Genomic DNA, 13,487 nt, shown 5'->3' with positions numbered 1-13,487 from the left:
TCTCTCTGTCTCTCTCTCTCTCTCTCTCTCTCTCTCTCTCTCTCTCTCTCTCTCTCTCTCTCTCTCTCTCTCTCTCTCTCTCTCTCTCTCTCTCTCTCTCTCTCTCTCTTTCTTTCTCTCCCTCCCTCTCCCTTTCCCTGTCTCTCCCTCTCTCTCCGTGTCTATATATATACACATATATCATATCATATTATATATGATGTGTAATATATTATGGTATATATAATATACATTATATATTATATAATACATTGTATATGTGTTGGATGAAGTAATAGCATTGTCATTATCACCTGCATACTGTATTTCCCCTGGCTTCTTCGTGACAGAGCAGGGAGAGAATGAGTAGAGAAAGAAGAAAACTATATGTCAAAGATTCTCAAAATAGTAATTTGGCAATAGAGAGAGTATGTGTTATAGCAGGCACAGTGCTGGGTTTCCTAGTTAGAAAAAACTGCTTATAAAATTTCCCACCTGGGTTACAATGGAGAAGCCACTCAGCTAACCTCTCCAGTCTCTGCCAAGTATGGAAGATTATATTTAGTCATAGACATCGTCTGTTTAATTTGAGGAATTTACAAAATTAGATATGCAGAAAAGGTTATTTTTTAAATAATCCCTTTGTTTTACACATTGTACAGGCATCCATTACGATTTTTCAAAGTAAATACAGTGCAGAGCATTAAAAAAAAAAGACTTCTGTAGAACTTTGCTGACAGTCTTATCATGATCCTGGAGAGATTTTTAGACTCCCTAGTTATCTGTTTGCCACTTCAGTCAAGAAGGCTCAAGGACAGCTATACTCACATATCAGACTGGAAAGACCAGTTAGTGCTGGAATCACTTACATTCATCAGTGTAGTTTTCTAGCATCTGAAGAGAAATACTTTTTGTTCACCCTTGTGAAAGGAGGAATTTTCTTCTTCTTTTTTTAATCTAGAAATTTGCTTCTGACATTTCTGCAATGAGGTGGGCCAGACTGGGAGGAAAAGGCAGACTCTTTTCTCCCTAATTGCTTCTAGCTCTAAATACTTCCTTTCCTCAAGTGACCTAATAAAAAGTCCCAGGAGGGGATGTTTTTAGAATTGCAAATTTACTTTCTCACACAGATCTGCTAACTTACTGAGGAAACACAAAGCCAATAGGTAAACACAGCAAACAGCCCCCTGGAAATTTCTGAAGCACTGGGCTTGGGGTCACAGAACCAGGTCTAAGACGACAAAACAAATGTGCTCAGCTGATGATTTTCTTTTACATTCAATCTTGGTACTCTCAAATAACTCCAGCAGGCAGCTGCTTGGGCAGCTCCTTCCATGCTTACTCATAGAACCAACCCCGAAGAATTAATTCACAGAGTAACGAACGCTAATTCTTTTTCGGAGTTCAACTGAAACATGGAATGCCATTCCCAATAATAGTTCAGCTGCTGATCTCTTTCAAACCTTTGAAAGGAACAGAGTTTTCAATTCAGGTCTGACATATTTTAGCTGTACTGGTGTCTTAAAAAATAATATATACATTTTCCTCTTAAGTGGGAAGAAACCTATTAATTAAAGTTTTTAATGTCTTTTATAATCAGCTTAGCTTAAGGTGAGAATTTTGAGAGATTAAAAGTGAGAATTCTTTCTGGTTCTTCAACTTTCACAAATCAGTACTGAGCAATGAGTCTCAGATTTCAGTGGAGGGGGAAAAAAAAAGCAAAGACATCAGTTACATAGCAACTGAAATGCTTTAATAAAATTTTTATCATTGCTAGAATTGGAGGTTGTCTGCACTAATGAACATGCCACAGAGGGTCTGTTTTCCTTTTCAGCCAGACTCCCTGGGGGCATTTTTGTTAGGAAAGTGAAATTGTCTGGGAGTCTGCTACCTGCCAACTTCCAGGTCCTGTCTCTGGGAGTTGTTGAGTGATTACAATTAGGTTATAGAGTAGTTTGTAGTAAAAGGACTTTCATTTAGCTTCATTCATGTTAAAACTTGAACCTTACTGGGAAGCAGTTGAATGTTAGAGCTTTTCGTTTAATGATTAAAAGTAAATTTAATTAGCAGCTTCTAAAGATCACTTTGAACAGGAACGATTTATCTGGCATACACACACATGCACAAACAAATTCTATACCATAGGTTTATAGTATACAAGTACTTTCCTTCAACAAACACATTTCCTTTCTTTAAAACACTGCTAAGAAAACAGGAAAAACAGAACCAATTTTCTACTTGTAGCATGATTTTCCTTTGGACCAAACCAAATTTCTTTTGGTTATGTAGTACTCAAATATTCAAATGGATCTGTGATCTCATATATATGTGAAGTCCCTCCAGTGGGGCAGATTGCCACCCATCCATGCCTGCTAATTCTGTGGGAATCTTATCCATGAACCCCTAAAATTTCAGACGACAGGGATCCACTCAACATCGCAGAGAACTTGGTCTTTTCTCTTGACCTCCTGGGCATGCCATGTCATTCTTCACTCTTACCATATGGCCAGTCCATCATATCCACAACTCTCTGATGAAATCTTTGCCTCTTGGGATATATTCCAATACAAGCGATTATATTCCAGTGTGATGGCAGCCTCCTCCTGTCCAGAATGTGCCTTTTCATTGTCCTATGCAATACTGCCGTGATGTTCCAGGTCTTACTGCCATTAATGTTTTAATAATTTTAGGTAGAAACTTTTCTAGAATGTATTGCACACTTTTCTGCCTTGATGACATTGGTAATTATTATGCATATTACCATCATACTGTGGTAATATACAGCATTGCACTAAAGGATGCACTGAGGTATTTAAGAACTGTCTTTAGGCAAACTGGCAGCTTATAATTATATTCCTATTTGCAAATAAGTGATACCTGAAATTATCAAATAGGGTGTAACACATCCGAGCTAGGCAGCATCCTTAGTGAATATTTAGGAACGTGAATTTCATCTCAAAATTGTCCATTCTATCATCTCATTTGAATCCTCCTAAACTTACTTCTAGTTTGAATTAGTGAAAAGGCTGAACTTTTTATTTCTTTACTACTGTATTACTTTTTGTTACAATCCATATAGTAATTGATATATCAAATGGTTGATATCCTTCCTGACTTGCTTTAATAAAAAATAGCTAGCATTTATGTAACACTTAAAGGTCTGCAAATCACTTCACAGATGTAATTCCATTTTATCCTAACAACTCTCCTTGCTCTTAGTGACCATATTAGCTTCTGTAGGTTTAGTCATTATCTCTATATGGACATCTGTGAGATCTGCATACCCTGCTCTAATTTCTCCCTGAGCTCCAGTTCAGTATTATCACCCGGCCATTGGTCATTTCCAATTAAATGTCCTATAAGCATCTGAAATACAACATGCCCAAAACAGAAATAATTATTTTGCCTTTCTCTGTCTTTCCCCACCCCTATAAAACACCCCATAGTGCCTGGCACATTTTGTTGTTGTTCAATTGTTTTTCAGCCACATCTGACTTCATGACCCCATTTTGGGTTTTCTTAGCAAAAATACTGGAGTGATTCACCGTTTCATTCTCCAGATCATTCTACAGATGAGGAACTGAAGTGAACAGGGTTAAGTAACTTGCCCAGGGTCAAACAGCTAATACTTTTCTGAGTCTGGATTTGAACTCCACCCCAGCACTCTATTCACCATACCCCCTAGCTGCCCCAATCCGGCACAGAACAGGCACTTAATGAATGCTTTTATTGACTGACATTTCTATCTTCCCTATTAATTTTAAAACAACAGTTGTCCCTTTAGTCACACAGGTTCAACATCTAGGAGTCTTCCTCAGCTCCAAGTTGTGCCTTCTCACTCATCCTTCACATCCAGTCAATTACAAAGCCTCGGTGATTGATCCCATTCAACCTCCCTTGTGCATCTCACATGTGTTCCTTTCACTAATCTCACACGGCTACCACCCTAGCTCAGATCCTCATGACCTCTCACCAGGACTATTTCAGTAGGCTCCTAGTTGTTTTTCTTACCCTAAGTCTCTCATGCACTCCAGGTCCCCACCCTCTCCACAGCTGCCAAAGTGATGTCCCTAAAGGAGAGGTCTGACCTCATCATTTCCTTCTTCATAAAAGCTCCAGTGACTCCCTTTTACCCTTGGGATAAAATACAACCTCCTCAGTCTGGCACCTAATGCACTTGAACAAGCTGACACTAGCCTACCTTTTCTGATTTTTAGATACATTGGTTCATTTCCCGTCTCCATCCCTTTAATCTATTATCTCCTACCTTTCCATCCTAGAAATCTCAGCATCCTTGGAAGTTCAGCCCAAGTACCGTCTCCCATATGAAGCTTTTCCTGATCGCTCCAGTCACTGGTTCCTCCCTATGAAAGGTAAAGATAAATTATCTTTATTTTTTTTGCTTGTGTATATTTTGTTTTTACTTACCGTGTTTCCCCGATAATAAGACACTGTCTTATTAAATTTTTTTGGACAGAAAAACACCAGAGGGCTTATTTTCAGGGGAGGGCTTATTTTAATGAACATTGACAGCAATTTTAATAAACAGGTAAATGTGAACAAAGAAATGTACCTTTATTCAATAAGCAAATCACTGGGGAAGAACAGGATGACGGGCTCACTGCTGCAGCTCTGATTGGATGCAGCTCGGAGCGCGGCGTGCGTTTCACGGGGGGGGGTCAGTGCATACAGAGGGTACTGTAATGTAGTGTGTAGCACAGGGGATCACCTTCACTACAATAGCAATCTCAATAGGGCTTATTTTCGGGGGAGGGCTTATTTTAGAGGAATCTTACACAGTAAGGGGAGGGCTTATTTTCGGGATAGGTCTTATTATCAGGGAAACACGGTATATGTTGCACCCAACACCTAGCACAGTGCCTAACACATAGTAGGTGCTAAAATATTTATTGTTTGTTTTAAAAACAAAAGGCACCAAGAAAATGCACTAAAAATACGTCTGCCATTTAAGAACTGTGTGAGCCTAGGCTAGTAACTTAACCTCTGCCTTAGTTTCCTCAGCTATAAAATGGGGGTAATAATAACACCTACTACTAAGAGTTGTGAGAATCAAATAAAATAATATTTGTAGGGTGCTTAGAGTGCCTGGCACATAGTGAGCCTTCAGTAAAAGCTTGCTCCCTTTCTGCTTCTCTAAAGGAGTAGTAGTATCATCTTGAATGCATTCCATAAAAGAATATTAAAGCTAAAGAGCTAAAACAGAGTATAGCAAGCATACAATTTCTATTGAGTATTAGAACAATGATAGCCATTTCATTGTCTTTATTTCTTCAATAGCTTACACATTTAGATACCAAGGTAAGTTAGACATGGTCCCTGCCATACAGCACTTTGAAATTGAGCAAGGTATGGGGGAAAGGGATATGACACACAAATATGCAATCTACTACCCCCAAACTAGAGTACAAAAGGGAGTATCAGAGAGAGAATAACATTATTTGAGATAAAAGGAAATTGATGTGTAAATCACATCTTTCCCAGCACTGACTTCTTCCTTCAATATGTTCTTTTGCATTTTTTTTTAAACTTGTAACTAAGAAGAAAATAAACTATAAGGGTATTTTTAATTCAAAGACTGGAAAACCATAAAAGAAGGATAATGTAGAACTATAAAGTTAATGGTATTCACTTATCCTGAAGCAAAGCTGAGAAGATGACAAAGTAGATATTCAAAGCCATTATCCAAGTCTAGCTACAACTTTACTATTTGGGTTAATTTAGTTTGTCCAGATCTATGATTTTACTCCTTCTACCAATATAGGTTAGTACTTGCAATCTATATTCTTTAAAAGTTGTATATTTAAATACCTAGAAGAAATTATCATTCCCAGACATATCCAGACTATAGTAGAACTCTTTCCTAGAAATCCGAGATAATTATTACATGTCACATTTAGATAATGGAAGCCTTTACCTGTATGGGCTGAGTTCCATGGGATGTGAATTTTATATGAAAACCAAATATAGTAACTAGGGAAATTTTTCAGATAAAACTTTCTAGTCATCAATGGAATGCACAAAATATATTCAAAAGCATATAAAGAATTATTTAAGGTAAAATAGGAATTAGCCAAAATTACATAGATAATTGCCTCAACCTTTTGGTTTGGATAAGTTTTCATTTTGTTCTAAAGCAAGGGGCATATTTTGAGCTAAATCCTTATTGCAGAAATTAAAGTGTTTTTCAGAAGCACTATATGTCAATGACAACTGGTGATTTTTCTTAGTTATTAACTGAATTTTTAAAATAAAATTATTAAATACAATACACTGAAAACTCAGTAATTTCATTGGCATAAATACTACATCTACCACTGAAAATTAGAATCCTAGAGTCTGAGTTAGAGGAGACCTCAGTGGCCATCTAATCCAACCATTATCTGAATATTCTTACAATATATTGTACTCAACAAATAATCATCCAATCTTTGCTCAAAGAACACCAGTGAGAAGAAACTCACCTACTTCTGGATGAAGCCTATTTTGGACAACTCTATCTAATCCTCCTTTCAATAAGTATTCATTAAACACCTAGTACGCACCAAGCACTCTGATAGATGCTGGGACTATGGAGACAAAAGCAAAAACAGCTTGCTCTCAAGATTATGTTATAATAATGGGAAGAAATTTTGTAAATACAATTTAAAAATATAAAGTAATTTCAATGTAATAAGGAGAGAAAGTAGTATGGAGGGAAGATCCTAATAAATAGGGGAAATCAGATAAGGCCTCATGTAGAAAATGGCACTTGAGCTCAGCTTTAAAGTAAACTAGAAAGCCTAAGAGGGAGAGAGGAGAAGGAGTGTATTCCAGGCATGAGGAACAACTACATCAAACCTATATTTTCTCCTTTGCTCCTACTCTTAGACTTTAAAGCCAAACAGAGCAAGTGAGCTCTTTCTTCCACATAACAGACTTTCAAATACTTGACAGTTATCATTCCCTCCCTTTATCTTTTCTGAGCTAAAGATCCTCATTTCCTTTAACTGATACTTATATATTTCTGTTGATTTGTTTAAATACCCATTATGACCAAACCACTAGTTTAGCTACATGCATTGGGGGATAAGATGATGTTGTTTATACTCACAAAATAGAGGGTATTTTTAAAGAACTCTCATTTTTCTGCAGTACTCACTCCCTGTCATTAAATCTTGTGAAAGATGTTAGTTGAGATGTTATTTGGTTTTTCAGATCATTAAGTCCATAAGCTTTGGGTTGGATTTTAGCCCCTATTATTCAATTAAGAGTGATCAGGCATTAAGAGAGTATTATTTAGCTTAGATTGCTTTTCCTCTTTTGTATCTTTAAAAAAAAATTCCACTGTTTGAAATCTGAAAAATCTCCAGGTGCTTTTATATTGAATGCTAATGCAAGGCATTATTAGTTCTCCACCCTTCCTGGATGATTATCAAGTGTCAATTTTTAAAGAAAGTAAATATAAAGAGATTTAGCTCTTCCACTCCAGAAGACATTAAAGTAGTTAAATCTCAATAGTCTCATTTTTTTTTGTTTGTTTTCTACTTAAAGAGTCGGAAATTATCACTTGAAACAGTCCAGAAGAAAATGAAATTGGGGCAGCTAGTTGGCACAGTGAATAGATCACCAGTCCTGTAGTCAGGAGGACCTGAGTTCAAATCCAGCCTCAGACACTTGACACTTAACTAGCTGTGCGACCTTGAACAAGTCATTTGACCCAAATTGTCCTGCCTTCCCTCCCCACCCCCCAAAAAAGAAAATGAAATTAATACAAGTTACAGACATTTTATCTAGAATCCTAGACTGCTGGAATTGAAGGAACTTTAGAGATCATCAAATCCAATTCTCTTATTTTACAGAAAGGAAACTGAGGTCCAGATCAGGAAAATGATTTTCAGGGTCACAGGGCTAGGCAGAGATGGAGTCAAGATTAGAACTGAGGGCTTTTGGGGTGGCTAGGTAGTGCGGTGACACTGGCCCTGGAATCAGCAGTACGTGGGTTCAAATCTGGCCTCAGACACTTAACACTAGCTGTGTGACCTTGGGCAAGTCACTTAACCCCAATTGCCCTGCCCTACCCCATCTAAAAAAAAAGCAAAAAAAAAAATTTGAGGGCTTTGGACTCCCTAACTCACCCTTCCTCATATATTACACTGTCTTGAGAAGATACATTTGGCCCAAGTACCCAAAATTAATTTTTAGAGCAAAAATGTAACAATACATTATACTTCAGCACCTTCCAGTCAGTTATGTTAGTACCTGAAACTAAATCTTAAGGCAAACCATGTTAAATTGTATTCCAGTGAACTTCAAGGGACTTTCCTAATAATTTTGCTGTGTTATAAATGTGTTGTGTAAAATAATGTGTCATCATTTAGGTCTTGGAAAGATTTTGGATACAGAGATTTTCATTCTAATCTTATTAGAGTATACTTCAACGTGAGCATAAACCAGATTAAATAGTATTATGTAAACTGAACTGGATGACCCTCCATGATTATTTTTGTGACCTCAATTTTATGGAAAGGAAAACAGATAATGAGTGAAATGCAACCTATTTACAGAGATTATTGCTAATTGTTCAAAGGGCACCATTTTATAGGGAATAGGGTACTAGGTTTGGAGTTGAGGAGACTCGGCTTCAGATCCAGCATTTGGAACTTATTAAGCAGCATGACCCTGGACAAGTCACATAAGCTTCATGTTACTTCAGGTGACTTTTGAAATTTTAATCACAGGATCATACATAGATCTAGATCTGCAAAGTACACTAGAAACCATCTAGTCCAACTATTCATGACATTACAGATGAGAAAACAGGCCCAGAGAAGTGACTTGTGCAATGTAACAATGTTAACAACCAGAATTAAAATCTTGTAAAGTTCTTCAAAGAATTTCTCTAATTCTTTCCTATAGGTTTTGCCATATAAGCTATAAGTAGCATATGTTTAATATGTCGATTGTAACCAATTCAATGTAAAATGACCAAATGTCCCATGAAATGATGTGTCTTATTGACTTTGAATGTATATTGAAATTTATTGCTTTGTTTGCCTTTCTAAGGACAGTGGGTAAGAAGTGCTTTCTTTTAATTCTAACTTTCTTTTGTCTTCTGGTCTCATCACAAGAATTTTTAATATTGATGTGATATACTTCCAACAGCATGTCAATTCATTGGTTATTGTACAAAGATTTCCCAAAGTACCAATAATTAATATTTATATGCAGTCTAAAAACAGTGATAATTAGTATTCTCTGCCTCCCTCTCTGCTATTGCCCCAACTATCACAGTTACTTATGTAGTCAGTCACAGAGGTCATCTTTTTTTTTAATCTATGTTCTATTTTATTTTTATTTATTTTGTCAAGTATTTCCTAATTATATTTTAATCTGTTTCAGACAAAGTATGTTTTATACCTCTGCATTATATTCTTCAGTTTCTCCCTGATCTATTACAGGCCTTTAATACTATTCACCTAGACTATTACAATAGACCCCACATAGACCTTTCTATGTCAATTCTTTTTTTTTTTTTGCCTTTATTAATTTGTTTGTTTACTTTTAGTTTACAAGATTCAGTTCCACAATCCCTTGGGTTTCAAATTTTCTCCCCTTACCCCCCCCCCCCCTTCCCGCCATGGTGGCATGCAATCAAGTAAAGAATGAACAAATACTTCCACATTAGACATTAATCAGGTTATAAAGAAGGATTATAAATGATGGAATGAACAATGGCAAAGAGGAAACAAAACCAAACAAGAAAAAGAAAGAGAGCAGGTAATTTGCTTCAATCTGCATTCAAACTCACAGAGGTCATTTTCTCTGTTGGTAGAAGGAATACTATATATGCACTGTCAGATCCACTGAGTATCTTTAAATGAAGTGAAGTAGCATCTATGTTGGGAAATAGAGAAACTTTCTTTTAAGATGGTGATCATCTATAGAACATGAAACCTTTGTCATTAATACAGTGATGGTATGTCAGGTTACCAGAATCAATCCATAAAGTTGCTGTGAGGAAAGTGCTTTGTAACCAACAAATTTAAATAGCATGGAATTATGAACTATGGTCATATGGAATTTCTATCCTAGAAAGCTGATATCATGGAAGACAATTATTACCATATAATTTGCATTCATGAAATTGCAGTGATTCTTTTAACCTTGAATGCAGATCTGTTGGCCTGGGGCTGACTTATTCTTGTATTTATTCATTCAACAAATATTAATTAAATATTTGATATGTGTAAGAAGTGGCAGTAGGGAAGAAAAATAGATAAATGCAACAGTCTTTGCTGTCCTGTGCTTACAACCCAGTAGGAAAAAATACTATAGGCACCCATATATATATAAATACAAAAGAAAAAGTAAGTATAACCAAGAATATAAATGAAGTGAAAAGGATTAAAGTTTGCTTTTGGCTTAGTATGGAGACAATAGGGAAAGATTCTTAGAGGGAGAGATATGTGATCTGAACTTTGCAGGATAGATATGATTTTATCTGGTTAAGGTTGCAGACAAAAGAGATAAGGAAACTATTTCTATGGAGATTATTTCATGCATAGGGAAGGGTGTCAGGAATAGCTCAGAGCTATCATAGCTCCACCATTTTTTAACCAGGAAGGAAATAAAGAACTCAGGTCAAACAGAACTGACTATTCCCTCTCCTTGGATTAGAGTTTGGGGATTTTTAAAAAAAACTTTTTTGTGTCATGGTTCCCTTCTACAGTCGGTGAAGCCGACATACCCCTTCACAGAGTGAAGTTTTTAAATGCATGAAATAAAACACATAGGATTACAGAGGAAACAGATGATATTAAAATACACTTATTAAAAGATACATTTTAAAAATTTTATTTTATTTTTAACTAATGGAATAAAAGAACATTTCCATAACATAATATAATAACAAATAATATTATACATGAAACTGCAATCTATTATGTACAGCTTGCTATTCCTTTTAAATATATAATAAAGTTATTGGGTAAATTTCTTTTTTTTTGTCTCCCCCCGCCCTAGAGAGGGCCACCATTAGACACAAATACATGTGTCTATATGCATATATATACACACATATATATACATATGTAAAATTACCCTGTTATATACTTCTGTTTATCACTTATTTCTCTAGATGCAGATAGTGTCTTTCTTCATATATCCTTTATAATTAACACATATTTAAAGAAATAAGTTCAGACTCCCATGTTAAAAAAAAAAAACCTGCCCTAGAATTCTACTGATTAAAGAAAGTTATCAAGACCAGTTACATGTAGCATATTCTTATTTCAGTTTTCGATAAGGAGACACAGTGCAAACAACAGTGATAGAAAAACGGGGTGGAAGAGAGAAGGTTAGAATCCTCCTAGAGGTAATTCAGAGTAAGAGAAGAAAAGAACCTTCCCTCCTTCCTCATACTGCCTTTGCCCTATTTTTCTTATGTATCTTACTTGCCTCTCCCCTTGAGAATGAATGCATCTTGAATTTAAAAACACTATTGTGAAAATAACATTCAGGATTCAGAATATTTAAATTTATTGACAACTTTTTAGGGACAGGAAACATTCACTCTCTTTATAGGGAGCTCCTCATATCCCCTTTTTGTGTTCCATTTTCTCATTTCTTAAAGAACCAGTGAACAAATCCAGTCACTCCTAGCTGTAATTACATAGTGAGAATACCTTGGGGGCGATTTTCCACCTTGGGATTTACTAGCTGTCTCATTGCTTCAGAGATCAAGATGTAAATCTCTGCCTCCTATTAGCATGCTACCATGTGTGAGACAGTCATGCGAGCTAAATTAAAATGCTGAAAAGGAAAAATGTGTGACTACACATCAATGCTGTTGTGTTATTTTCGGATGCTGTACAGTGGAGCCTGTGATTTTCTGTTCCATTTCAGTTCATCATAGGTACATGGTGGTATGTAAATCCTATGGAATAAAATGGAATGACTTCAATTTCCTGAAACCATCTTCTTCCTGCTGTATTGGTGTATATTAGCAAGCTCCTAAAAGGAAAGGACCAGATTTTATTTTTTGTGTCATCTATAATGACTAGAACATGGTTGCTCAATAAATATTTATTAAATGAACAAATGAATGCATTCAAGCAGAAATGATCTTTTTCTATAAAAAAGAGAGGTAGTGTTGCATGGTAGATAGAATGCTGGACTTGGGAGTTAGGAACACCTAAATTTAAACATCCTGGCCTTACCATTTCAGCTTTGTATGATCAAACCCAACCTGTCCAAGCCTCTGTTTACCTGTAGGGGGGAAAAGTGACAATATTGCATCTCGTATCTCCTTCGTAGAGTTCTTGGGAACCTCGAATAAGACTGTGCTACCGAAAAGCATTTTGCAAACATTAAAGAGCTACTTAAATATCAGTTACTCCTATCATTTGTTTGTGCAATTAAACTACAGCATGCTTTAAATCAGTGGTTCCCAAAGCCCTTTTTATTCTGTGAGTACCTTTCAACCATAACAAAAATGTATTTCTGAACCCAAGAGTAGTTTAATAGACTACTCATAATGTTCTGTAATTACTTCAGTGCTTAAGGTGCCATTAACATTTTTTCAACTGGAATGTCTTTGAACCACTGTCTCAAATTCTCAAAGGGGGACTCAAACCAATAGGTAGGAATTACTACTTTGAGTTAAACTTTTCTTTTTGTATTTCACAGAATCTTGAAACTAGAAGAGAAATGCAGAAGTAATTTAGTTTAACCCCACTGGAATTTGCTCTCCAACAGAGTCATTTAGCCTTTTCTTGAAAACCAGTGATGAGGCTTTCATTCCACTACTATCCCCCCCCGCCCCAGTCCCTCTGCAAGTCAGGAAGGTAGACAGGCACAAATGGAAAGGGCCCTGGATTTAACACTCAGAGAGCTTAGTACTGAATCTTGGTTCTGCTAAGCACTACCTGTGTGACCTCACCCCAGTCGCTTGACCTCTCTTGGCCACCATGAAAGCCTTTCCCAGCTCTGTTCCTTTGACCATTCCTTTGGACAGCTCTAGTGACATGGGAATTTATTCTTTATGTTGACTTGAAATCTACCTGCTAAGTAACTCTTACCCATCAGTCTTAGTTTTGTGCTTATGAAGTTATCAGTGTACAGAAGTGTGAAAGTTGGATTTCTCCTTAATTTCAATTTTATTTATTTTTTTAAAGCAATCGGGGTTAAGTAACTTGCTCAAGGTTACACGGCCAGTTATTTCTGGGTGTGGTGCTGAGTATCTGAGCCCGGATTTGATCCAGGTCATCCTGACACTGGAGTCGGTGCTCTTACTCGCTGAGCCACCTGGCCTCCCCTAAGCAATTGGGGTTAAGTAACTTGCTCAAGGTTACACGGCCAGGTGTTTCTGGGTGGGTGCTAAGTGTCTGAGCCCGGGATTCGATCTCCAGGTCTTCTCAACACTGGAGCCGGTGCTCTTACTTGCTGTGCTACCTGGCCACCTGTATCAGCAATGCCATATTCACAATGCCTATAGAGATTATAAATAT

At 36.6% G+C, this 13,487-nt stretch overlaps 1 protein-coding gene across 16 annotated transcripts in view; it reads left to right on the top strand.

The window, feature by feature from the left end:
• Window positions 1–13,487, top strand: part of MAP2 (microtubule associated protein 2) — a 373,092-nt gene that overhangs the window by 97,877 nt on the left and 261,728 nt on the right. For all 16 annotated transcript variants that reach the window (XM_069075243.1, XM_069075251.1, XM_069075250.1 and 13 more), the window contains one exon: window positions 4,260–4,352. The gene's annotated coding sequence lies outside the window, so the exon portion shown is untranslated. The remainder of the gene's footprint in view (window positions 1–4,259; window positions 4,353–13,487) is intronic.

This window comes from Petaurus breviceps, unplaced genomic scaffold, assembly GCF_028583685.1.
Source record: "Petaurus breviceps papuanus isolate PSGF00001 unplaced genomic scaffold, PetGlider_PUasm1.0 90903, whole genome shotgun sequence".
NCBI classification, from domain to species: Eukaryota; Metazoa; Chordata; class Mammalia; order Diprotodontia; family Petauridae; genus Petaurus; species Petaurus breviceps.
Note: the sequence above shows the minus strand (reverse complement) of the source record. Positions and strands in the feature narration are given on the sequence as shown.